This window comes from Limanda limanda, chromosome 10, assembly GCF_963576545.1.
Source record: "Limanda limanda chromosome 10, fLimLim1.1, whole genome shotgun sequence".
Lineage (NCBI taxonomy): Eukaryota > Metazoa > Chordata > Actinopteri > Pleuronectiformes > Pleuronectidae > Limanda > Limanda limanda.
In genome coordinates this window covers 14,765,293-14,792,686 of record NC_083645.1, presented here as the reverse complement: position 1 = coordinate 14,792,686, position 27,394 = coordinate 14,765,293, and positions in this window count along the sequence as shown.

The following is a 27,394-nucleotide window of genomic DNA, read 5'->3' as shown; positions in this document are numbered from 1 at the left end:
AAAACTTGAGTGCTCACCAGCTTCAGTGAGGGCAGGGAAGAGAGAGCGAGAGAGACAGACTGGAGAGAAAAAGAGAGGGAGTGAGAGAAGGAGGGGAGGGTGAGATGGAGAGAGACAGAGAAAGAGACAGAAGGAGACTCAAAGGGCCTGATTACTGCATATCATCTAGAATACAACTTGTCCCGCACAAATCTCCAGTGAGATCCCCATACTGTTGGAGTATGATAACAGAAATGAAAAGCTAGTTTGTGCCGGGGCTCTTAACGCAGCCGCCTCGCAGCGTTGAGGACAGTGATCTTCGAATGTTCACTGCATGACTTAGACAGCAACTCTGCACTTATTTGACAAACTGAAAACCATTTCAGGCTGTCACAGGCAAAATTATTTGGAACACCCTGTAGCAAGGACCTATAATCCCCAACAAAGAAATGTTATTATTCACAACAGTGTGAAAAGAGACACACCAAAGCTGCCCCACACTAACTGTGGGTTTGCTTTGGGTTTTGATCATTTCTTTTTCAGAATTTTTTTTGTTCTGGAAAATATTAGACTGGCTTTTTATTCTTTTCACTTCTTTCAAGCAGGGAAGATTAAAGGGTGGTGCAGACACAGAAACACTTTATAAAACAGCTCTTTGCATAGACATTGCTTCTCACATAAAGGAAACCAGTCCACCAGTATGCTGTCACATGTAATGAGAAATGCTAAATCAGATGCAGTGGATGATTAAAAAGAATGCTCAATTGTTCCGAAATATTTATAGATCTTCCATGATTGTTATCAACATTCAGTACAAGTGATTCAGATTTTTTTGAGGTGACAATACATGAATACTGCTTTGATTAAGAGTCAGATATATAACATGATGAGTCACCACTAACTGTGACATTGCTCATGACTTCAGAAATATTTTTATACATAAAACTGAGGCCTAACATTAACATCAGGCTAAAAAACATGCAGTGGTGAGGGGGGGAAATTACATTTTGCTCCAAGAAGTTTATTCGCACTTTTAAATCGCTAGAAATAAAAATCTGATATGATTATTATTATTATTTTTTATCTCCAGCTAGAGTCTCTGGGCATATTTCAGTGTCATCTCACACTGACTTATATATGCACGAGGAATACATATTAGATTTTGATCAGATAATTCCAGAGAATAATCGTCTTAAGCTCCAGCTTTTCTTTTTTTATTACATTACCAACCAAATTACATTATATCATCCGGCAACATAATTTCAGTTTGTATTTTAAATCATGATTTAGATCGTGGGAGAAAAGCACTAGATCTAAGGTCTAATGAGGCTGGATTCTTAAAAGGTCTCTGAAGAGTAGTTTCTTCATGGTAAGTCTTTATTATTGGATGGCACAGAAATCAATTATAGTTTTATAGAGAATCTTGATCCCTTTAGGGGCAATTCAGGAAGGAACACTTTGCATTTTACACGTCCTCAGGTTCCAGACGACAATGAAAAGTGTTCACCGGTGACATGTCTGTGGTGTTTCAGTGCCAAGTTCCAGCTTCTCCTCATAATAACAATAATATTCATTATATTGACACCAAATCCAGTATAATTCCTCCATCCTCTACTCTTTCCTGCCACCTCTTTGGGGCTCGTACGAGAAACTTTAACATTCATGGTCAATTTTCAATTTCTATTCAGATCCCAGACCAATTTGTAGCAGCCTGTAGAAATGCACTCTTTACTATGCATGGCGTTCTAATACCTTTGGCCCTTGATGGACAAAAGGCAGGGCAGAGGACCAGGGGCATTTCATTTCATGCTCTGCCTCCTCGACCCCAGATGTTCACCTCGAAAACATCTCCACCGAAACAGGTAGGAGCTTAATGGCCTGTAAATTGCCCCGAGCTCAGGTAATGAAATGCAACCTCTGTATAATTTTAATTGAGAACTCTGGATGAAAATCAAATGATAATGTGCTGCATGCATGGGAAGTTTTCAAGTAACAGTGAAATGTGTGTCTGGTGTGTGAGTGCAGCTTGGCCGAAGGTAAATGGCTTTTCCTTCGGAGCCTTGCTTCATTTTAATTGAGGATTGCACGGTGTAATAAACAGGTTGGTCATGACTTAGCATCTGGTAAATGAAGCGGAGGATGTACACACCTCTGAATGTACAACGGTGCTCCATATTTACAATTCAATCTGACAGGGTGCCTATTAGGAGCCATAAAGCTGCTCAACTGTTAGATAAGACACCCTCTATAACCCCGACCCCCTCTTCACGGATACGCAGATCTCCTGTGTCTAACATCGCTCAGTTAATTTGTCCTCATTAATATTACGTGTTTTCTCTGCATGTTTATTGCAAGTATTTGTTTGTAAGACGATCACAGATCAGCGCCCTTAGATGTAATCACCCATTATTGTTTCAACAGGGTTGTGACTCACAGCAAGAAATAGAATTTTGAGCATATTAATTTTTTTTTTATTGCCATTTATAAAGTTAATGTCAAACGTGTCGGCTATCAAATGCTGATTTATACATCCAGCAGACTCATGGCAATGTTTCAGATGACCTGAGTAATGTAAGTCTAATATTCACTCGGTTTTTCTCTCTGTTTTGGTCTCTACCAAGTCCTGAGGGATACGTTTGGCTTTTTAGCTCTTGAATGCCCCACTGTGTTCACTGGCTAGCTGCCATCTTTGACTGTCTGCGGTTTGCTGCAGGGCAGGTAGCGTGCTGTGGGTTTATCAGTGTTTTTTAACTCTGAAAATGTGCTGCTGGAAACACGATTGCTGTTTGTGTCTTCGTCCGTAAAACCAAACTACTGAGCTGAGAGATGCCTTTGTGGAGCTGAAGGAAACTACAGGTCAGGTAATAATTCTCCTGCGGGTTTGTCACAGACACAAGTGACACCTTTCACCTCATAAGGCAATGTCATATGTGCAGCAATATTTTCATTGTTGATTTTCAAATATTGATTTTTACAGTTTTAACCACGGAAACACAGCTTTTATTTACTGAACATGATCCTCTTCATCCTCCTCTAAGCTCCAGCAAATTTACACCGCAGGTTTGTTGACCGAAAGGAGGTCGCAGTCAACAGATGTCAGCCGAGCAGAGACGCTATGTGCAATGCACTGTGGGACGTGCTCGGAGGAGTCGGAGGAAACCAGATGTCGTCAAACTGTCAAATGAAGCCCTGTCACTGCAACAAATATAGTATTTGAACCAGAAGTGACAGTGACATGATTAGAAAAAAATGTGGGGATGTAGAGATATAGCTCAAGTGTTAGAATGTATTACCCGGAGTCAGGCTGGTGAACGGTTTACCAAAAAAGCAATTTATATACGGCAAATTATATGTGTTCTTGGCTGTGTCATTTGACATGAGGTGCAGAAATGCAAACTTAGTGACGTTCTGGTTTCATCTCCAGGCACCACTGCTTGTTTGTCACCTGTTGCCCCTCTCCCAGATGTTCACGAGGCACCTAATGATGTCCTCTCTCTCTCTCCTTCCCTCTCCAATTTTTTTAAGGTAGAAGAAGGAATTCGGGCTCTGCTTGATGTTGACTCTTAAGTATGTTGCACAAACACGCGCACACATACATTCATACACTTAGGGCATGGATGGACCATATTTGAGAGCCTTCTGACAGGCAGCAGGTGATGGCGCCGAGGCCAGCTGCTCCTGCCCCACCTCTGCTCAGCTGTCCGAGCCCAGAGCAGCCTTTGAACAGCCTATTACCCCGACACAGCACCGGGGGAAAGCAATCAGCTCCAGAGGTGCACCGCTCTCGCACCAGATGGTGTGGGAGATGAATCGAGCCATTATATTAGTGCTGGGTAATTCCTCAGATGAAGGTAATTAACAAGAAAAATAAGTGCTATCCTACCTCTTCTTACCACCTTTGCAATCGGGATGGAAACTCGACAATGACACCTTTTTACTTCACGTTTAAAAAAAGGAAAGGTCGTCTTGGGATCCCTCAAATTAACGTTCCTCGAAACATTTCAAATGGAACGAGATAGCCAGCATTTAAAAAAGAAAAAAAAAAGACACCTGATCTTAACTAAAATGACTGACAGCGCAATCTGGTGCTTTTCCAGACAATAAAGAATACTGTTGACAGAGTAGATATGCTTTACAGGCTGGAACCTGTGTATTTTAATTAAACCGTAATGGAGCATAATCTGATTAGATCATCAGCTCATGATTGTTTTTATTCCAATATGTTTATAATAATCAGACATTAAACACCCCAGCTGCACGAGCTGTTATGCATTTCACAACATAAAGATTTAACATCTTTCACTCACACTGACAGTCACGAGTATGGCACAGCATTTCACGAATCTTACAATTTTTTTTTAACAACTCTAGGTGTAGCAGAAGTTTGCACCAAAATCCGTGAAATTAACTTTACATCTGCTATCGTGTGTCGTCACACCTTGAGAAATATGGCTGCAAAAAGTGTGTCAAAGAGCTCTGTAAATATGGAACCTGCATTGGCTTAAGCCCGAGCAGACAGAGACAGATGACACCAGAAGGTGGATCTCCGTTAGCTTTAAAGGATTTAGGTAAACTCTGAAACAGTGCTTATTGCTCTCTTATCCACTTTTGTGTTAATGAAAAGCATGTCCTGAATCCGTCAAGGGAGATTATAGGTGAATATCATTACTGTTGTCCTTTTGCTGATGTAGATTCACTGTATCCCCAGGGATTATAGTCCAACCCATTCCAACATGTATTACCTTTCCCCGCCAAGGAAACTTACGAAAGGTTGAGCTGATGATAAGGGCTGGAAATCATGTGTCACAAGAAATTCAGACTGCATCAAATTGTCGGAGGTGTTTTCTATTTTTGACTACGCCATTGCAACCCAGTTTCCCCAAAATCACATCACAACACTGCACTTCAGATGTAAGATAGGATTCTCTGACCATGACTGGGACTTGAGTTCAGTCACAGTCATAACTACTTTTCATGTAATACAATGCCAATTTTAAAATACAAATTTTTTTCTCGGCCAAAAGTCTTTATACTGTATCAAATGATCATATAAGAAAGACACGTTAACAATACTTATTGTGTTGTTATGGTTAACCACTCAGATCATTCATTAACAGAACAGAACACAGATTTGTAAAGGAGATATCTAACAATCTGTATTTGTTCTTTATCTTCATACTTTATCTTTAACCTTCATTTTATTTATAATTTTGCAAATTATTATCCTCTGCACATTACATTATTATTCTACATATATACATCTTCTTGTGATGTCATACCCTTATGCCTGCATACCTTTCTTTATTAACACTATATTGTATATTATAGTGAATCTATTAAATAAAATATACCGTATTTTTAGTTTAGATACTGAATTTATTCCATATCAATAGTATTCTTCTACTTTTATTGTCTAATCTGCATATATACCTCCAGCTCAATATTTCCTTATACTAATGCACACATACAGTTTTACCTCTGCAATCATTCTGTGCAGCTTCACTTCACCCTAGTACATTTCTTTGCAAAAAATTATTCTGTAGAGAAAGGTGTATATTATGTACATATTCTGTTTTTTTATTAAAATTGTATTTATTTATTCCATTGTCTTTTTTTATTTCTCTGGTCATTCTGACTTGTATGCTGCTGTAACTAGTGAATTTCATGTGTGGGATCAATAAAGTTTTATATTATCTTTAGTAAAGCAAAGGACTTGTGGTTTCGTTGTAAATAAACAACAACATATGCATTCATCTGTCCACCGCATCGATGAACCTAAAATGTCAGATTGATTCCCTGTGTCAGGCTTCATCAGTCTCCGAGCTGATTACACACTGGATATAAAGATGGCGACAGAACTGCTCTCCATAGATGACGCCAAAGTGTCTAGATCACCCCTGGTGGTTGACTACAGTATAGATCATAAACCCCGACCTTCCCCATGTTGATAAGTGCGTCATGGAGTTGGTTTGTAATTATAGGTAGTTCATGGTCAGGTCATGATGTCCAAATCACCAATACATATTAGAATTATTTATACATATTATGACAGCTGACACTGGCTCGCTTTTGGTCAGTGGGACTTTTTCCAATTCCCTCACCCAGCTGCTCTGAGCGTAGCTCAACAACACAAACCAGTTTCACTGTGTTGATATTCCTTTTAAATGCCACCAAAATCCATATCAAGGTAAAAGTATTTATATTCAGAACCATGCTGTTCTGCAGCTTAATTCTTGACTCGGGAACAACATCCCAAATATTTAAATCAGTCATCTCAGTGTCCTTCCCAATAGCTTTTAAAATCAGGGGCAAAAAGCCCTTGGCCCTAATTTCAAAAAATGGACAGGATCACCTGGCAATGCCTGGAGATACCTTGAGGGCTTTTCCATGAAAAGTTGCTGCAACTGAATTATATTTTTAAATTAACTAATTAAATTAACCATGTCTCGCTGTACATGCACATAGTATTTCTTGATATTAACCCGAATCTACACTCAACATGTAATATATTTGTAATTGAATATATTTTTTTACATTGCCCACGGATGAGTTTTTTTGTAACTGTGTAATGTTGAATTTCATTCTGTTTAACACTGGTTTGGAATAAAGTCTACCTTAAACACTCTCAGATTATACAAACACTGAATGATTTACAGAGGTATCACACTGATCTAAAGATTAATTTCTTGTTGAGTTTTTCAGAACTGAAGGTTCATTCAGCAGCAGCAGTAAATTACTGCAAGTCAGTTGAGAGGAGTGAGTTCCAGTTATCAAAGGTCATACTGCTTAGACGAACACTTCCATTGCAGCCAGTGCAAGGTTTTCGAGCTGAGAACATTGCTCTGTGCTCATGTTCAGCATTTTAAAAAACTTTCTTTAATAAACCAGTGGGGGATGTCAGCTCAAAATAGAAAAAAGTCAAACCATCCAGAAAATGCAGAGCAGCCAATTATAAAGTCTCTGTAAGTTTGTGTTAGTCAGAAAAACCTCAGAATCACAGTTGCTGTCTGTGAACTGCTGCAGCACCTCAACTTTACTTAGGGCACGTGTTCAGTAGTCGCCCCTGGAAGAGTTAACCTCAAGTTTGGTTTTGAAATACCTCCTAATTCAGATTGTTTTTGCAAAGTTTCAACCTACTATTCATTGTGTTCACTACTAACTTACAATGGAAAACTGAGTCAAACCCTCTTCTCCTCTCTTTTTGTTGTGAGGGAAGCTATAGGTCTGTTTTACAGATCCATCACCATAAGTCTGAACAGAGCATGGACCATATATACCTGTATATGTAATGTATGCAGAATATCAACACACAATCATTGACGTTTTCCTGCTTTAAATGTGATGACATTGGGTTTTCACAATAAGGTAAACTTTGGAACACTAGGGGGACTGTGGTGTTATAGGGGTAGAACTTGCATGTTGCTTCTTCTTACTATTAATCCATGTTGATTTATGTTGCTGATATCTATTTTGTAATGTTTTTTCGAAACAAACTAGACAAGTCGAAATGAGATACTCAGGAGCATCTTCAGTATAAGAGCTGGAGAGATCATAGTAAATGGCCACTACATCAGGAGAGAGCTGCTCCTTTTAAAAATATAATAATATCATATCTTAAATAACTTCAACTACTGGTGTTTCACATTATGATTCTCACATTACTGGACACGCTGGCAATCATCTACCTGCATTGTGTCAAGATAAGTTTGGCACTTCAAACTAGTTCGGAGCTTTGAAGAGGACTGACGGCACAAATGAGGTTGTCAGTGCCACGGGTAACAGCCAATACCCAAAGCTAAGATGCGCTTAAAAATTCATAGAGTATCGATCCTGGCGCTCCAGCAAAGTAAAATACCAAATATAAGGGCCATATTGATGTATACTGTTCCTGAAGTATGATGTTTAAGATATAAGTTAAGGGGAGAACATATTTTAGGTTCAGGAGGAGGCGTGCTCAGGTCACCATTACTCATGGGATACTCAATACAATCTTTGTGTTGTACAACTTTGCTTTAGTTGACACAGGTGAAAAGAGGTCAAGGAAGAGAAGTTGAAGATTCAAGGCTGTTAACTTGCACGGATGAGTGATTGGCAGTAAATGGGAGAAAGATTGAGACATATTGAAGGGGATCCTGATTATAAAAAACTAGACTAGCAATCAATAACTAAGCTTTAGTAAATACTAGTTTACAGGAGTGGCAGTGTAGTCCGTCAGATAGTTGTCCTTAGGTGTTCCACCAATTTATCCCGCTGGTCACTTGCTTCTGTCTGTACAAATGTCTTTTGCCTGTTAGCAATAACAGCTAATCATGCAAATGGGATCAAGGGTGCCACTTTTCTTTTCCCGAGGTGACACTCTGGGTCCACACAACACATGCACTTACACACACGTACACAAAACACCAACACAAGCCCACACTCAAAAATACATATTGCAGACAAACACCGGGAAATTTCCATACGGCTTTCATTAACAGCCACTCCATCATGCAGAGGATGCCAGACTACATGAGTGATATACAATCAGTGGCAGAAGTAATCCATAAAATAGCCATGCACTTGTCCAAGGTGTAATTTCCATTTCAAGACGTGATTGCGCGCAGTTGCTGAGTGAAGTGAATTGGAATACTGTTTATATTTCTTTTTCTCGATTGATTTACTTATCAGCGGCTGGATGCTGCACCCTTTAGAATGTTTTTGTTGTGTCTTATCTCACAAAACGCAAACTTATGGTTATGACGTTATTGCTATGTAATGACAGAGTTATTCCTGTTGGTAGTCTCAAGACTTTGGCTTTGGTCAGAGACATGACCAAACAATATTACTGTAAATTAAACGTGCACGCAAATAGTATATGCAAAACAGCTCTGAACATAGTGTAAATGCAACCTTGAAATGCTAATATTTTGCTAGTCTCAAGAGTTTCTCTGACAGATTCTCAGAAGAAAAGTTTGATGTTTATGTAAATCATATGGTGCTGACAGATGTAATGCTGTCTTTGGAAGTGCAAACAAAGAACAACGGGGAAGGCGCAAGTAAGCACTGAGGAGCATGTCTATTGTTTCGACAGCTTGTGTCCCCAGCATCTGGCATCAAGCACGAACAGCATGTCAAGATTAATGAAATGTTACTTTTATTGATCTGCAGCATGCAGTATATAAATATTCACTTCTTTAGAAACGGCAGGCTCATATATAGTGCCCGCAGCGAGTGCAAGATCAGTTTGTAAAGTTTCTGAAGTTTTCTGGGGGTTTGCAAACTAAAAAAAAAGAAGATAAGAAATGAGGTTTCAGCCATATACTGTACGGCAATTTAAAAACAAATGTTCAGCGCACGGTTTAGGGACTAGATAATCTTAATGTCTCCCTTGCTATATTCTGGGGCTTTAAATTCCAATCAATGAAGTGAAATTAAAGACCATGTGAATGACTTTCAGCGCGTGTCGACTGAGTGGACTTGTTAGTGGGAGCAGGGGCATGGTGACAAGAGCGTGGCAGAGACTGCTCCCTCACTCTCCTCTCCCCATTTAATTTTCCAATCCACTTCCTCCACATAGTTAGGAGAAGTGAGTTTTGTTCTGGTTTGATACACCATCTAATGAGAGCTACTAAGAGCCTGTTGAAATCATTCCCTAATAACACATTCTGAAGGCTGCGAATGAGAAATATTCCCCCCACCCACACACACTCTCTCTCCATTCGGGGTTTAATATATTCTTTCACTCACCTCTCTTCCGTTTACATCCCTTCGCCACATTTCTCCACTTGCATTAACTGTATTTTGGAGACGGAGCAAAACACTCATTACACTTTGATTTTATATGGTTTTAAACAGTGATGGATTTTAGTTTTACGGTATGTGGTTTCTGGCAGCTGATGCACTCCCACAAAATCCCTGAAAGAAACAACTTTGGGAGAAAAAGCATTAAATATCTTCAGCGTAAAGATTCACAGATACAAGTGTCGATATTAGAATAACTTCTTATCTTAATAAGAGCACAAGCTTTACCTAGTAACCTTGATTTGATCTGAAATTGGTCACAAGTCAACCATGAAAATGTGTAAGATCCTGTTTATCAGCCAAATACTGTACAGGTACTTTCTGTAATAAATATGCAACACTATGCATGGAGCATATACCCCATTGAACTGAATGGTGCATGACCGGCCAGCCTGTCCACCCTTAATCAATTCTACTTGCTTGACGCATTCTGGCTCTAACAGGAACAAGTGACCTGACCTGTGCTGCTATACGCTGTCTGCTTTAAACTCCTCTGCGGTTTAAATGTTATCTCTTTCAAAGATAAAGCACCCTCCCCTCCACTTCCTTGGGCTGTGGGCATTAGTTACAGCTGAAACACTGGTTTGTATTCCGCTTTGAATTCTGGAATTGTGTCGGCACCTTGACGTTTGATTGGATCTGTGCAAATACATGTATATGCAAATTTGCCAGATATCAGTTCTTGCTCGGGGTGGAATGGGAAACAGAGGCTGCATTCTGACGAGCCGCTTGCATGGACCTTCCCTCTCGTCCTCCTTAGAGAGCAGCGTTTGGTGATCTATAAATTCCCAGTAAATCTCGGAGCCTGGGTGCCTTCCCTGACATTTCCACACTCCCACATAGCATATTTTTAAGCAGGTAAAATCCATAATCTGTGTCAATGGTATCACATGGTTTATTCACAGGGGGGCCTGCATGCACTAAACTGGCCAAGGATGCAGTGCAGCGGCTCAGAGGAGGGAGAAATGTTTGTTCTTACCTCTGTTGTCATACGCGTGCCTCAGGGCCCACCTCAGTTATTCATACCCCAACAAAGGCTTTCCAGTATTCTGCTTACTACACAGCGACGCTCTTCATGCAACAAGACTAAATGTGACCTTATTTATAGAAATTATGCAATTGTTGTTGTTCTAAATAGAAATAGAACAACGATTAATTATCTGGTTTGAAAAGCTAAAGGTCAAAATTTGACATAAATTCAGCAAATTAGAGACAAATGTTTTTTATGGGATAATTGAAATATATTATAATTAGATTTTATTTTATCTTCATCTCCATCTTGTCCTTTTCATAAAGATAATAATAATTTATGTATTTATTATTGTCTGCATCACACGTGGCATTTCTATTGTAAATAAATTGAGAAAGCGCAGTGACATGCAATATAGTTATAATATTAAACGAAATGAAATAAACAGGGGTCAGTGGGGGCAGGGCAGTGTGCTCACAGTCAGTATACAAATACAGGATAAACCACAGCAAAGGTTGGCAGCCATCCCGCCAGATCAGTTTGACGATTTTATTATTTCTATTTCACCGTATTGGACTGACAGACATGAGTCACCGGGGCTGATCTATGTCATGGAAACAACAATCATAGAATCCCTTCCTCTTCGGTAAGTTATCTTATTTTGAAAGGCTGTTAAACTGGGTCTGAAGATTTTGTCAATTGCCTGTGGGCTGTGTCAGAGGTCTGTTATGCAATCAATTCATGCTACCTGATGAACACACTAGTTTATCATGTATAATGGAATGTAAAACTACCTAGCATGTAATTATGTAGTTTTTATCTGCATATCTATAACGATTATCTTTGCAGAAACTCTATACTGTATGTACTCAGTGGTGGTGCATTACATCAGAAAGTACTGTACGCTCCAGAAACAAGGTCGAGTAGAATAAATAAAACACTTTCCAATCATTTTGGGGGTTTGATGCATTGCTATTCTGACATTCATTCTTGCAGAGAAGAGCAGATGAAGGTATATGATACACACCAGAAAGCGGTTTTATATGTGCTTCTATGCATTTGGACACTGGTAATCATTAGTCTTTCACCGATCTCTGTAATTAATCCACCTTGACATAATAATTTGCGTCCGTTCTATTTGAAGTGTTTTTGGGAACCTTTGCTCAGCAGGGTGGCACGACAAGAGGCAGCTGCGTCCAGTGTTTCACTACGCAGGCTGAGATCAGAACAGAACAGGTTTCCCTCATTGTGTCACCAAATTACATGTGACAGGCGGAGGGCGAAATGGCATGATTGATGAACAGAGTGATTCTCTACATGTAATTAATACACTACTAATGGCGAACCATTTGTCTTCCGTACTGCGCAGTAAAAACCCAGAGGAAGGTGGAGCAAGGCGTCGTGATGAAGGCTCCTATCTGACCACCCGGTGAACGATTGTGTTTCCTTTGCAAGATTTAGTTACCTAATGGCTCGTCTGAAAGCCATGGGGACATTGTAATGGACCATGTAATGGATAAAGGATCGTATCGATGGCCATGTGTTGACTTAACAACATTGATCTGGAGAATTTATATTGAAAAAAAGCGAAAATAATTAAGCTGTAAAAACACTTTTACGAGAGGAATAGCACAAAGCGTTCCATCAAATAAAAGTATATGTCAGTGAATCAAATGCCATTTTAATACAGAATATTTGATAGCATGAGAGGTATGACATATTCTACTTTAAACACCACAAACTTCTGCAGTAAAAAATATATCTAGTGCACGGAAAAATGATCCTTTGCTTTCCACCAACAGCAACATTTTTTTGGAAGAGACCAGAAAAACCGAGCACAAGAACAACAGAGCGGCTATAATGAGCAGCGATGCCCACTTATGTGGAGCAGACAAAGAGAAGAGGAGCCACATACAGACACTCTAACTTTATAAGTCCTGAATCAAAGGGGCAAAGAAGAGAACTAAACACACTGTTTGATTGAGGAGAGATCTCCAGGGAGCTTAGTTCAGCAACACGACAGCAACAAGCACTTAGCACCAAAGACAGGCAACAATAACACTTTTTTTTTTTTTTTTTTTCTGACAAAGTCTCTAATTTAAGACTGAAAGAGAACGGTACGGCTCCATCAATTAGAGTCGACAGATGTGACAGACAGACGTAAGCAGAGAGATAACAGAGCACCTAATCAAACAATGTGAGCGTGGTGTAATGGTACAGAGGGAGGGAGAAAGAAAAAGAAAGAGGGGAGAGATTGTGATGGATGACACAAGATCCAGCATAGTATCATATCTCTGTGGATTAAATGCTCTGGGAAACTGGCCCCGGAGTGTGCTTGTGCATATCATTAAGCTCCACGAAGAGGAGGAGGAGGAGGTGGAGACGTCTGCCCGGCCAAGTGCACGGATAGGCCACGTCTCACAGCTGGCTACCGCTTCTAAGAAGGATCGGTTTCGATAGCTTGTGTATATTTTTTTCCCACCGAGTATTTGAGACGATAAACATTTCATCTGGACAGAGGGGGAAACAAATCTAAGTAGCCCTGAAGGATCTGTGCGTGTCTGAAGAGCGAGCGCCGGACACAGGGTGGTTTGCAAGCTTTTGCACATCTACCCACATCCTTGTTCACCGTTCAGCTTGTCTGGCGTCCAAAGTGTGTTTACCTGTGCGAGTTGGCTGTGTGCACCGTGTGTGTCATTCTTCCGGAAGGCAGTTTTAAAAACACACTATGTCAGATATTGGATGTCTACTGTATAATTTGACTGGTCTGTGCACAGAGGCCGGCTGTGGTATGAGTCATTGATTACACATCAGCTTAGTATGCTGCAGTGCAGACCCTTACATTGGTGGAGAGGCAACCTGAAGCCCCCGAATCGATACCTGCAGGCCTGTGAAGCTTTCCTGCTCGGTCCGCACTGAAGGACTCCCTCACTCTCCTCTGGGCCCAGGCCTAACCTTTTCCAAAGAGAGGTGATGAAGGAGCTCATCATTTCTAATGAGGAATTAGTGATCGGGGCCAGAGGAAATGACTGTCAGCACCGCGTCGAGGAGTCCAAAAAGGTCTCGCAGAGTGGGAAGTGCCAAACAGTATTCTTCAGGGACCGGCAGATTTTCTTGATTTGCTCCAAGAGGCAGACAGCGGGGTTTAGCGGCTGAGCTGAGGAAGCCCAATGATTAAATATCTCTGTGGTCCTGACATTGAATGTTTTTGAATTGGGGAGAGAATGAATATAGCTTGAAGATAATCCAGTTGTCACCGTTCGAACAAAGCAATATCAAGAATTATTAAAGAGTTTGATTTTCAGAGGGACCTATATTTTAATGTAAGGACCTTTAACCCTGATAACATGCTCTTGTTCTAAAAACTGGCTAACGCCGCCTCTCGCAAACCACGTGATATATTCCATGTTTAAGAGATGAATCACTCCAATTGACAGAAACATATTCACAGCTAATTAAAAATGTAATTGCGTGCACTTTAGCCATTTAGAGGAAGATGAATGTGAAATCATTAGGCATCCTCTGAAAACCAGATGTTCATTAAATTATGTCTATACAAATGCCATTGTTCAATAGATTGCCAGAATATATGCTTACAGTAAAATGCCGAGTAATTCATCGCTTAAAGTGCGTTAATTGATTCAAGCCTGCAAAAATAGCCCATCACTGCAGCACAACATTAAAAGCCAGAACCGGAAAGACGGTTATTTTCTCCCTTTCTTTCTATTGTTCCATGGCTCATCTATTATTAAGATCCATTTTAGAATCTGAGATCAATTCTGAATGAATAAGAAGTCTGACTAATCTTAAGAGAGTCATTCAGTTGCCAGGCAATGTTTCATTTTTAATAAATAATATCTGTAACCTAGTAAAGCTTATGAGTGCAATCTGCTTTTGACGCACGTGGTAATCACAGCAGAGATGAGGCGACATTCCTCTTCGCCTGGCCTCAGACAAAAGCCATCTCTGGAGAATGCAACAATCATGCCTCAGTCTCTCTCTCTCAATTAGCCCCCGCTGTGCAATTCATTGGGTCTGCTGTAACAGTCCCTTAACAATACTTACCCAGGCTAGCCATTACTCAGTTCTACAAGATAGGGGCCTCCATCTGCATATTTGGGAGACATTATATAGTAAACAAAAAGTCCTTCAAAAATAAAATGCCACAAACACAAAAGAAAGAGATCGAAAACCTGATGGCTCCTGTCGATGAAAGAGAAACACAAAACTGCCCAACCGTCTCGAAACTTAAACCACCTACTTGTTATTTCCTTTTCCTCAGTTCTTGTCAAGTTAAGGTTGGCCAGAAAAAATACAAAAATCTATGTTTGGACTGCCAAGTGGTAGTGACAGGCTGGAAACAAAAATCCTCACAATGTCTCGCCCATATTTCCTTCGCTGTTTTCATTTGCTGGCTTTTCCGAATACAGGCAAACTTGGGACTAACTATCTGAGTTTTTGCAAACTGTATATATGTATTTTCTGTTCTGAGACAAGATCAAAAAGGCTGAGCCGAATAGCGGTTGTTTGTAGACAAAAGGTCTCTGACCTTGTCGATATTATTCCTTGTTGGTTTCCTTCTTTTATACGCCCAGTGAATCCCTCCTTTTTTTGTTATGACAATTATTAAGAGCCTCTGTCAGACACACCAAGAAGCCAACTCACCACTCACTTTATGTACCTAATAAAAGCTATGCTGAGTAATTTCAATTTCCCTGAAGGCTTAACCACAGCCACTGCCTCTGCTTTTTACATTAGACAGCTCTTCCACTAGCTGTGGATTGGACTAATGGAAAGTGTGCTTTTGCTTTTTCCTTGGAAGAAAGGAGAGAAAGAGTGAAGAGGGCTGAGCGGGTGGAGGATGACAGATGGGTCGACTGCAGCGTTGACACAGCATCCTGTTATGAAATGAAGAATCCTGCAAATTTAACTTGTATTTGGAGTAGTTTAGAGTGACGGACAAATATTCCACTTTATGTCAAAACACTTCTTTGACAGACAAATTAAAGTGCCTGGATGCCTTAGTGGTTTTCACAAACTTACAATTGATCCTCTACGTTATTCCTGGTAAAAGCCTAAATAAAAGTTCTGTGCAAAACCGGCTCAGACACTTTGCTCAAAGCAGCTGCGTCTGTCTCCAGTGTCAATCGCTTCTCATGAGGAGAGCAGATGGGGACCATTCACAAGCGTTCACTAGGTGGCAGTCTAGTAACATAAAACCAGGTGGCTGATGTGAGCCTGCATGCATACGTCAAGGTGGAGATATGGATCGACAAGATTTAGCTGTTTTACGGCTGCATCAGAATACATAATTTTATGGTGGTCTTAAAAACCAAACTTAGTGTAGAAGTTTTGTGCATTCAGGTGCTGCCGACTGTGATTATCACTTTTTTTCTTTCTCTTTCAGTTCCACTGATGGGGTCCGGGCTGCGGTGGGTGCATGAGGTGGTCTGTTTTACTTTAAGGATCTGTAAATTGTCCAAGCTGTGTTCTTTGCTCTGATACCCACCCGCCTGAAACTGCTGTTCCTACACTTCACTGAAGCAATTATAGAGAAGGACTTTGGCAGATCAATGAAATCCCCTTTAGATGAGAGAGCCGTACGGGCATTTTGATCAATTCCAGATCAATTCTAGCGTTTTGCCCAAACCTTGGCCAAATAAAAGTGGAACTTCTGATGGAGAGTGGAGCATTCGCCAATAACGACGGCGTCTCCTTCGATTGGCTGCTTGTATCTGTGTTCTGGCTGGTGTCTGGATACAGTATATTGCCTACAGTGCTAGGCTCAGCACACACATGCTGCTCTCTCTCTCTCGCTCTCTCTGTACGTCGCCCCATTTCCCTTCTTCCAAACGTGGAAACGTGACAGGTGCTTGAATGCAATTGGAGTTGGCAACTCGCATCAAAGCTCTCGGTAAATTCTAAAGACGAGCTGAGAATCGTCATTAAAGAGACTCTGCATGGCTAAATCTGACAAGACTTAGTACTGAGTGTAAGTGAGAAGGCAGGAGATTGAAGGAGAGAACAGTCGTAATTTCTCCCAAATTTCACTGTCATTGGACAGTATGGTCATTGTCAAGAATACTGCCGGAATAATTTTTATGGATGGCTGTGATGCATCCCATTGGTTTTGATTTATGGTCCCACATTTCCATTGTAAAAGTACAGTATATGCCTTGTCTCTGTGTGGCTCCTACTTGCAGTGAGACAAAACTGTTAAAACCATAGCTTCATTGAAAAAAGTGCAAGTAAACAACAGAGTAGATCTTAAGAATTTTGCTATCTTTATAGAAACGGACTAAAAAAGAAGAAAAAGATCTCCTGCTGGTGAGTCTGTCTTTGTCTGGACAGAGATCCATTTGCTCCAGAAATATTCATAACAGAACCAGAGTTTCATCTGAGCAAACAAATCGAATCAATGTTTTTCCGGTTAGTGAAGATGGGATTGTCTTCTCTAATGCAGCCTCACATTATGATTAGGCTGATAAAGTGGGTGACTTTCTACATTTAAAAAATACCTTACGCAGCCTGAAAACTATTGACTTATGCTACTGGCCTACTGCATTACTACTTTTTCACTGTTTGAAAAATGCCCTGTTGGCTAATAGTCATATATTGAATCCTCATTTTATCCCCTCTATTGGATGTGTTTTCCTCCCTCTCCCTTGTATTTTAATCCTCTCTTCATTCGAAGCTCTGTGCTCTTAACAGAGTTAATATAACAAGTGAGAATGATGATTTCACACACTTGAAATATAAACTGTGCTCTTATCACCACACAGACACACAAGCTTTGCCTCTTCTCCTGTATACACGAGGAGCACAGGCAATATTTGTAGAGTCAAGCATACTCATCCTGTACTTTGCACCGGAGCAAGTCAGGAGCTGTTAATACATTTCTGTGCAGCTACAGCTCTCCACAGCTTCATGATAATATATTTCCATCAACTGGAGACAAGAAAAACACATCTGAGGCCTTTAATAATGGAGACACGAGAGCCACTTTGCCCCACCCGCACAATGGATCCAAAAATTAGTGTCAAATGCATGCATCTTCAGAAATAGCTTGGCTGCGAAAAGCAGACTGAAAAATAAAAATGTCAAACTTATTGGCGTTTTGTATGAATAATGGATGTTTTAATACATCGGCGTGTTGTATTGTATTGCAAAAAGGCCATATGAAATATACATCATCTAATTAGATGTCATTCTCGGACGTGGCACAGCCTGTTTTTGATCAATATGTAATAAGATCTAGTATCAATTAGTGATGGTTGGGGGTGGAGATTTAGCAGCAGACAATGGCAACTCTAAATGTAAGTAAAACAGCAGTAAAAATCACTGCAGCTAAAGGAATAAACAAAGCACACAATAAAGATTTAAAAGCTCATTTCGAAAGCAAAATATTGAAATATGTAGATTTACTGCATCATTATGCTGCGGCTCACCTATAACCACTGTATTGATCAAAAGGAATTATGTCTTCTGGGTGCTCTATTCCCACCTACAGCGCAGGAAGACTTCCATCTGTAACAAAGATAACTTCTAAAAAGGTGCACAGATGTGACAGTGACTGCGTGCTTAGCAATAAATCCAGTGATTATAATGACTGTGTTTAATCACATCCATAGGTCCTTTGCATCTTCAACTATGATTCACTCCAGACTGTATTTCAACAACAAAGCAAGTAATTTTTATCTCCTGTTTTCGGAGACATCACAGAGTCAGTGGATGATAAATGAAATGATCAACATGTCATGTAGCATTTGTATGACACTAAATGATCACTGTTATTGTACGGGCTATAAACCCAATCCATATACTGAAGTCAATACTCTGCCTTGTTACTCAAACCGGAAGATTAATCCTGAGTTATACGCACATCTATCAATTCAGTCATGACTACGAGTCAGCCCAGCACAAGGATCTCGAGCGGAGAAGGACGGGAAGGAAGATTGTGCTCTGACCTGCTCTGCCGCTGGTGGTGGCGGTAGGCAGCCTATCTGTGATGCGGGGGCAGTGTGAGTGTGTGCCTGCGCGCGAGTGTGTGTTGAGGGAAGTCACTGAAGCAAAGACAGAGCATACACTTGAATGATTGAGGTTACCCGGGTGACCTCATAAACCAAAAACCGTGGCAGTCTCCCAAGGTGAACGCTGAATTATGCCGTCATTAAAGGACAGGCCCAGTTGCCAAGGTTAGTATGTAAAGTATAATCATCTTCCTCCCCCTTCTTCCAGTCACTCATTAGTCCCCCTCATGGGCCAACAGAGATTATACCTTGAACTTGCTTGACTATAGCTATCTGCCCGCCGGGAATGGTTCGGCTATGGGCCATTTATATCCCCTCCCGCTATCTCCGGCAAGCTAGGCATACAATTCTGCAGGTGTAGCGTCTGTGTGCGCTTGTGGGAGTGCACTTGTGTGTGTGTGCCTCCCCACCCCACACTCCGCTCACAGATCATCGAGTTTGTCCCATAAAAAAATGAGGGATGCTTTGACTTACCGCCGCATTATGTCCCAATTTATAAAAGAACCACTGGGAAGAAGCCTGCTGGCGTCGCAACAATTTGTTAGAATTAGGACCATTTGTTTTGTTTCCCTGGGCACTCAGTGCTGATTCAAACCCTTTGCTTCCAAAATTGAATCACTGCCATTTGAGGTGCACAAATTCTGCCAAGCGTCACAGATCTACGTCAAATATAACGTCACCCTTCAGTTGTAAAAGACTATTGAAGGTAATGGCAATCAAAATACATCTTGCAATCAAGCCTGGACACTTTGGGGTTCTTCACCACATTAGTATGCATACAGGGGCAATCGTGTTAAATCAAAACCCTGAAGAGCAACAAAATATTTAGTTTTTAGAGGAAATCATGTGTTTTTAAATTCCACCTTGACCATTTATCACAATCATTTACTTTTGTTTGCCACATTAACCACTAAAAATCACAGTAATAGGTCAAATTAGCACCACTGGTTTGAATTAAGAAGTCCCATTCTGTCTAATGGTGCCTCTTTTATATATTTAAAGTATTACCTTGCGGTGAGCTGTGATCTTGTTAAATATTATAGAACTCTGTGATAACACTGTTTATGTTTGCACAGAGAGATAGATAATGTGTATCCACATTCCCATTTACTGTAGCCAATTGCCTGCTAATGCTGGTATCGGACGCTAAGAGAGGGTATTCATTTCAAAATTGGCAGCGACACTAAGCACACTTAACCACGAGTGCTTCTGGTTGAACGTACAGCTGCTAAAAAGTAACACATCCTGACTCTGTTGATGTGTCCACTCTTAGTTAGTTCTTTACTGTCATTCCATTAACGGGTAATCATTTTACCTGCTTTGTGTGAATGGTTCTCAACAATAGAGAGCTTGTGCGTCAGGTATCCGTTGTATTGTACAGTAGGTTTCTAGCTTCAGTCCCTCACAGCGCATCTCCTAAAGAAGTCTAACTTTCTCTGGTATACTCCTCTTCAGCAGGACAAAAGTTCATCCTCCAAACCACTAATCCCCCCCACGCACACACACACACACACACACACACACACACACACACACAGATACACAAAAACACACCTACACAAACAATTTTACTATCAGCAATTATTAGCAACTAATAAAAAAGGATCCAAGCTGGATGTCAGTGAACTAAAGGTCAGCAAGATAGCATCAGCAAACTCTTATTCATTTTCCCTTCATAAATCATACTTCGTTGAACTTCATAACTTCACTTCACGAGCTTCACTCCATAATTTTTCCCCTGGTAATACGCGCTCTCCCTGCAGTGGATTTATGCCAACCAGCAAGGGGGCCTGCCCTCCAGCCCGAGGCTTCATCCACTTTATGTTTTGTAAAATGCATCTCTTTCGGTATGTTTACACCTGGCATGCACTCCAGACATTCTGAGCTCCTTAAACCTGAGGCTTTTGAAAATGCCGTTGGTCCTGTTTTAGTTTGAAAAACCCTGGGGTCGCTGGGCAGAAAATTAAACTTTCGGAAGCAGCGATGTAGAAGCCCACCTTTGCTTCCTGATTGGGTCTTTTCAGTCACGACTCGACTGCCGGTGGTGAACCCAGCATGGATTGCAAATTACAAATGTGTCTAAGTTTCAGCTCCACTTTGTCAAAGTTCATCAGGTCAGACAGTAATGATCAGCAAAACAAATCCATTTCTAAGTAGAAGACAGCCATGGACAAGAAGGCCCTTGTGCTGAAACTCAGAAGTCCCACAGCGCTGCCTGGCAGTTGGAAGTTTAAACATCAGCAATGAAATACTCACACACAACAAGTTTGTCACTCACAGTCTCAGGTGCTAAGTTCAGCCCTGAAGAAAAACGCAGATACAAGGAGCAGGAGAAACTGATGAATAGACAAGGGAATCAACCACAAATCTCCTCCACTCAAGCTGCACCGAACAGAGCTTGATGCCTGAACACTTCTTATGCAATGCACACAAACAGCTGTAGGAGGATCCCATTTTGACATGCCATCTTCACAGGACAAATTATGCAGCCTCTCTGTCTCTGTCCCTGTCATCCTTGCGGGCAGACGAGATTGAGTGCATTGTGCTTATGTATTAGAGCCAAGTGCTCTTAGGTAAGAAAGATGGATTCAGTTTGAGGTACTACGGAGACCCACTCTTTCAGATATTCAGCTCAGGTTTACTGAAAGGTATACAAATCACTCACACTCTTTGTTGAGGTCAAAGAAAGTAGCTGCACCATCTTAATTGCCAGTGACTTGAGAAATGTGCCAAATATGCTCAAAGGGCTTGTTTGAAAGGACCTCAATAACCAAAGCCAATTCCCACTGAGGGACGGAGAAACTGATCAGTGGACAATTCGGTTACACCCAGTCTGAAATGCTTCAAGACAGACTGCGCTTCTTCCAAAACTCCTCCTGCCAACAGAGGCTCACTGAAGCATTCATTTTCACTCAAAGAATTTAATTTGAACGTAGCAGTCCATATCCCTGCAGAGCCTACATAAGTTGCACGGCTTCTTTTTTTCCCACAAGACAACATAGAATCAGTTTAACAACACACTGGGGACTGGCAGCATTTACTTCTAACTACTTAAACTGGTTTTAACTTTTTTGTCAACTTTATGAAATATTAAAAATCGTAAAAAATTGTAAATTGTAAAAAAATGATTCATTTATCAATGCAGATAAAGGTGACACAAGTTAGGTGAGCATTGGTAAGGAAATCCAAATAAGGCCTGCTCATTTGTCCGTCCACCTTCCCCGTCTAATTCCACTTATCTCACAGAGAGCTTCTACTTAGCGACCCCTCTCAATGAATTGTGGCCTTTGACCTGCCACACTTTATAAAGTGACATGATGTCGGAACTAATCTGTTCCTGAGTGTAAGGGTGCAGGGAAATCTACGGGGTCATCAGGTGTATTTGTGTGTTGTTCAAAGTGTCATGAGATCACACCACAAGTTCCGCACTCGCTCTAAAGCACAGGATCTACGGTGTCTGCTTTAAACTCTCACACCAAGTTCACTTAACAGGAACAAGACTGATTTGCCAAACAAACCCCTTCAGCCTATCCCCACTGGGCAGACCTCAAGTTTCCAGCATCACTCGTCTGCCTTTGGAGCCACCTCTGTAGGTTTTTCCTCTCATAGGGCTGTCAACTCTGCAAATTACTCAACCCACTGTGGCTCTGACCACAGCAGAAGATTTGGTCTTAGATTAGTCATAGCTACCTCCCGAGGAGCTTGGAGCTGTTTCCTCAAATCTACTCTAATTTGCCAGTATCTCCCTGCCTTTAGCTGACAGGTATAACACCTTTTCAAAGCCACTTGCTTCCTGATTTGTTCACTCTTACAAACAAACAAAATCCCACCTTGTTTCCTTTTTTACATCTGCTAGACAATTCAGCACTTGGGTACGTTAATGTATACCTCTGCATTACCCTAACCTTCCTCCTGAGTGTATCTTGCAGAAAAAGAACAGTAATTGCTTAGTTGAAACATGCAGCACATACAGACAACTATGCACCCAAAGTAGAACCTTAAAGTATCTTATGTTGACATGTCTCTGGGCATAATCATAAAAACTATGACAGTTCGCACCCTCTGGGATCCTTCAAATTCCCCTTATGCACAGAAAAATAGGCATTATTGAATTTAATTATTGAAGGTGTAGGATCTCTGCCTTCATAGTCAGATCCCATCACCCTGTGCACTGGCACACTGAAGGTAGAGGTTGCTAACTGGACTAATCTATATCCCTGTTTTGATAATGTATCAGTTAATGAATAAACCCACTGCAAATCAGAGGGTGCAGATTAAATTCACATCACTGCTGCTGCCTTCAGATGAGTGTGGGCAGTCCCTCTGCTGCAAAGTCGGGGTTTCATACAGACCGCTAACAGCTGGGGGTGAGATATAATGTGTGTGCCCTCTGAGTGTATGTATCTAGATGGGTCTGTTGACGATTGCTGGGGAAACTATAGGAAAAGTCCAAACGATTAAATGGACAAGGTTGATTTGTTTTGTTGTCCACTTAAGGCATTTGGCTTTTATATAAGATGAACATTAAACAAAATTTGACCTTTTATTTCCTGGTATTGAAATAGACATATGTTAGACAATGTATAAGATGACGCCTTTTCTACCCATGTCATTTTTAGGTGAACACAAGTAACTCTCTAGCATTCTTCGTTGGTTATGCTCTTCCAGCCTTTTAACACATTTCAGTTCTCGTTTGTTTCGAGAGGTTTGTCTCTTCAGGCTCCTCTTCAGGAGGTAAAAACCTGCCCTATTTGGTTAAGGCTCTGTGATTGACTTTGACTGTGTAAAGCTTTTCACTTCCCCCCTAATGAAGTCCTTTGTTGTGTTGGCAACATGTTATGGGTCATTGTCTTGCTGCATGATGAATTCACTCGTCTGTTTCTCTGTAAATTGACAGAGAAAAAGGTTTGTTGACACCTCAGTGAGCTTCCAGAAGCAGTCGAGAAAACCGAAGCCATGACAACACCTCCGTAATGCTTCACGGGTAAACCTTTATATTTTTGGATGATGAGAAGATGTTCTCATCATCTTTCTCCACACTTTGCCTTTTTCATCATTCAAGAGAGGGTTCTTTTCGCCCTTATCCTTCAAAAAAAGTACTTTATATCTTTTGTAGGTAAAATTCAAATCTGGCCTTTTGATTCTACTGCCGATGAGTGATTTGTGTCTCATGGTATGATCCATACTTTCTTGCGTTGCATGTTCAGCTCTGCCCTTTGGATGTTGGTGGTGAGGACACTGCTGTTATTTTGAGGTTTTTCATGGGAACTTTCTTGCAAAGTTTCTGTCATCAACTGCTGTCATCCTTGGCTGACCTGTTTGATGCCTGTTTCTCGGTGCAGGAGATTTTTTTGTTTCCAAGACATTCCAAATTGTGTTAGTGGCCCAATGTTCGTGCAGAGCAGTTTCCCCCTTTTTTTCAACTCTCAAAATGACTTGCTTTTTCTCCCAAAGAAAACCCAACAAATGGAACCCAAGGCTAAAACCTAGAGTTGATATTTTATTTCCAATATAAAACTTGGAATAAACAAGAATACCCTATTAGTCACATTCCAGTACCTTCGCTTACTTGAACAGTGGCAGGGTTCAATCAAAAGGAGCTCTGTCCTACATTGTTCAACACATCAAGGTCTTAGTAAAAGCTGAAAGTTTGTCTGATATTCATCTTTCAATCTAAAATCCAGATTTCTTCAAAAACAAGCAGATTTGTAAAAGTTTTTGGCTATTGTAAAAGTTTTTGAGCCCAATGTGTGATTTAGGCTTGGCACACACAGTAAACATTTTAATCTATCCAGTTACAGATGCCATTATTATCAATAACATTTAAAAAAGAATCAAGAACTTCTCTTTTCTGTGTTTTTTTCTCAAGTTATTTGACAATTCATATATTATTATCACAAACAATAAAATGACCTTTCTTAACAAGAAGTGAAGGATTAATGCTCACAACCCCAGGGTGCAAAAATACATTGCCAGCCATGGTTCAGTAGAGCTGCGAGGAAAAAGCTCTGCCATAGGGCTAAGCTCAGTAGCTTTCTCCTTCCTGCTCAGCAGCTTAACCATAAGAGCAAAAAGAATAGGTTTATTGGGAAAGGTCACTCCACCATAGACCAATGGTGAGGAAGCGCTGAAGGGCAGTTAACCCGCTGCTTATAATTGGACACAAGAAACAGGAAGATGTGTTGCATAGCTGCAGCCGTGAACGTGTCTCAGTGTTGCAGCGATATGTGATTGTCTCAACGTCAGCGGGCTCTAGCAGTCAGTGTTACTGCCATAGCTCAACTTGTCTCTTGCTCTTTCCTTCTTTTGAGTCATCGAATGCTCCCCTGACGATTCGGCTGCAGAGACCTGGTTGTTGAATGTGCAGAGAGTGAGAAACATGAATAAAGAGCAATGTCAATACTGCCCGTTTATAGGCAGCAGCCCCTATAGGTCCCCCCTGACTCGCTCTGCACTCATAAAAATTTAAGCATGTAGAGATGAGTATAGGTGTAACAAGCCTTGTTAGAAGGTGAAGACAGGAGCAGGCCTCAACTTTAATTAGCCCCCTCACAAGGTGCCACGAATGATGACAGATCTTTGAATAAAACACTTTCAACAACAACACCAAACACACGTAGAGTGACAAAGCTGGGAATAAGTTGAAGGAAAGCGAGATGGAAACTGACAAAATATATTAGATTATGTTGAATCTGCACACATGAATCTCCTGACAAGAATGGATACGGTCACATTTCTGTGTAGAGTTTGAGGCTTTAGTGATGTTCCTCATGTGGAGGATGTGTGGTTGAGAAATGCTATTCAGTCTATTTAAGCAAAATTCCAGTGCTGTGAAAGGCATTTTTTCCTGATGCAATATACATGCATTAGTCAATATGCTGTAGAGTCTCGTTAAGAGATACAAATCAGGAGTCTCCTACGCTGTCTCCTTCTGTCAGACACTGACTCATCCAAACATCTAATGGTGATCTATAGTCTCTGTTATACGGCACTAATCGTTGAGTTATGTTTTCCTTTATTTCTTATACTTTATGAAGTTTTTTTTGTCTGTGATACAAGTCCAGCAGATTATAGCAATGAATAATTCAGAAATTATGTAAGTAGTGTATTTGCGTGTACAGTACACGTGAGTTAACTGGGCAGACTCTTTCTTCTCTCTCCACACTGCTGTGTCACAGAGTTCAAGTACTGATCAAAAAAAGAGGTATTAGAATTCAACATTTTTACGTCGACTATTGGCTGACTGGTGGTATTATTTTATTAATGACTTAGCACTGAACTTTGCATTGTGCTGACACCAGAGATGGTGTAGCTAAGCTGTGAATTAAGCCCCAAATCCCTTCGATTCCCCCTGGCTGGCAGTCTGCTCATCACCATTACTTATTCACCTGAAATAAAAAAGTGACTTCCAGTGTGGTAGAGGGTCCTCTACATACACTGTATCGTCCAAGTCCTGCCTACCTGTTATAATCCTGCATAATGGAAAAGTGGAATGTCACCTTGTGTGAGAGACAGCTGATATCTCTCCGCGAGCAGAAAAAAAGCCATTTAGCACAAGTGCAGATCACATTTAATTAGACGAGAGGATTTAAATTGCCATGCATCAAACACTGCAGATGACCAAAACGGATAGAACTTGGGCCACGGGCCAGATTCCTTGAGCTCTTCCATAACCCATCACAATCCCTTGAGCTACGGGGGTCAATAAGTCAGAACACAGCCGCCTTAATTAACAATGACCATAGCTGGGGGGTGTCCAGAATTTTAATGCGTGTCACCAGCATTCCAGTAAAATATGGAGGAAAATTACAAATTAGCGGTTTTAGCTAGAAATGAGCCATTATTGTTTTATACAGTTCAGGGTTTAATTTGGAATGTCTGTCCCGGAATGCGTGATCGAGAAAGAGCATGAGAGGATTATACAGCAGTAACTCATTACACGACTATGATAGATATCTCTGTGAGGAGTCGCAGATAAAATGAGTTTGATGTTTCTAGTTCACTAATGACCCCAGTGGAGGTACTGTCGGGTAATTCTGTGATACATGTTAACCTGTCAAAGCTGGCGAATATTTTCAACACTTAGCTGCCACCTATTGTTGAGGAGTGATTTCACTTTCATTATGCTTTGCACATACATCAATAATAGCCACACAGCTGTCAGAGTCCATTAAGACACATCTACATAAGCATAGGGGCAAATATTCATAGGCATATCACTTTTCTGGGAACGGCTCGGGGAGATGGATTGGAATGACACAAAGATGAACTCCCTTTTCAATCCATTGTGAGACGGGAACTGCCACATTGGCTCATGGTAAAATATCACCCACACACGTACACACACATTGAACAGCACACACACTCACAGGTGTGCACACAACACGCACATCTAAAATTATTTATAAATCTCTCAGTCATGTGGCACCTTTTTTCACTGAGGTGTTGTTGTCTGAGAGCTTATCTTCCCAATGTGACATTGGAGAGAACCTGTACATTCCATAAGGAATCACTGATTCTGTGGATATTTTTCTGTCTTTACCTTTTACAATATTTGAATAAAGTAAACTTTGATGGTATTGTCCACATAGAACGCCAAACAGATAAGTATGTAAAATAACCATTTGAATAGACA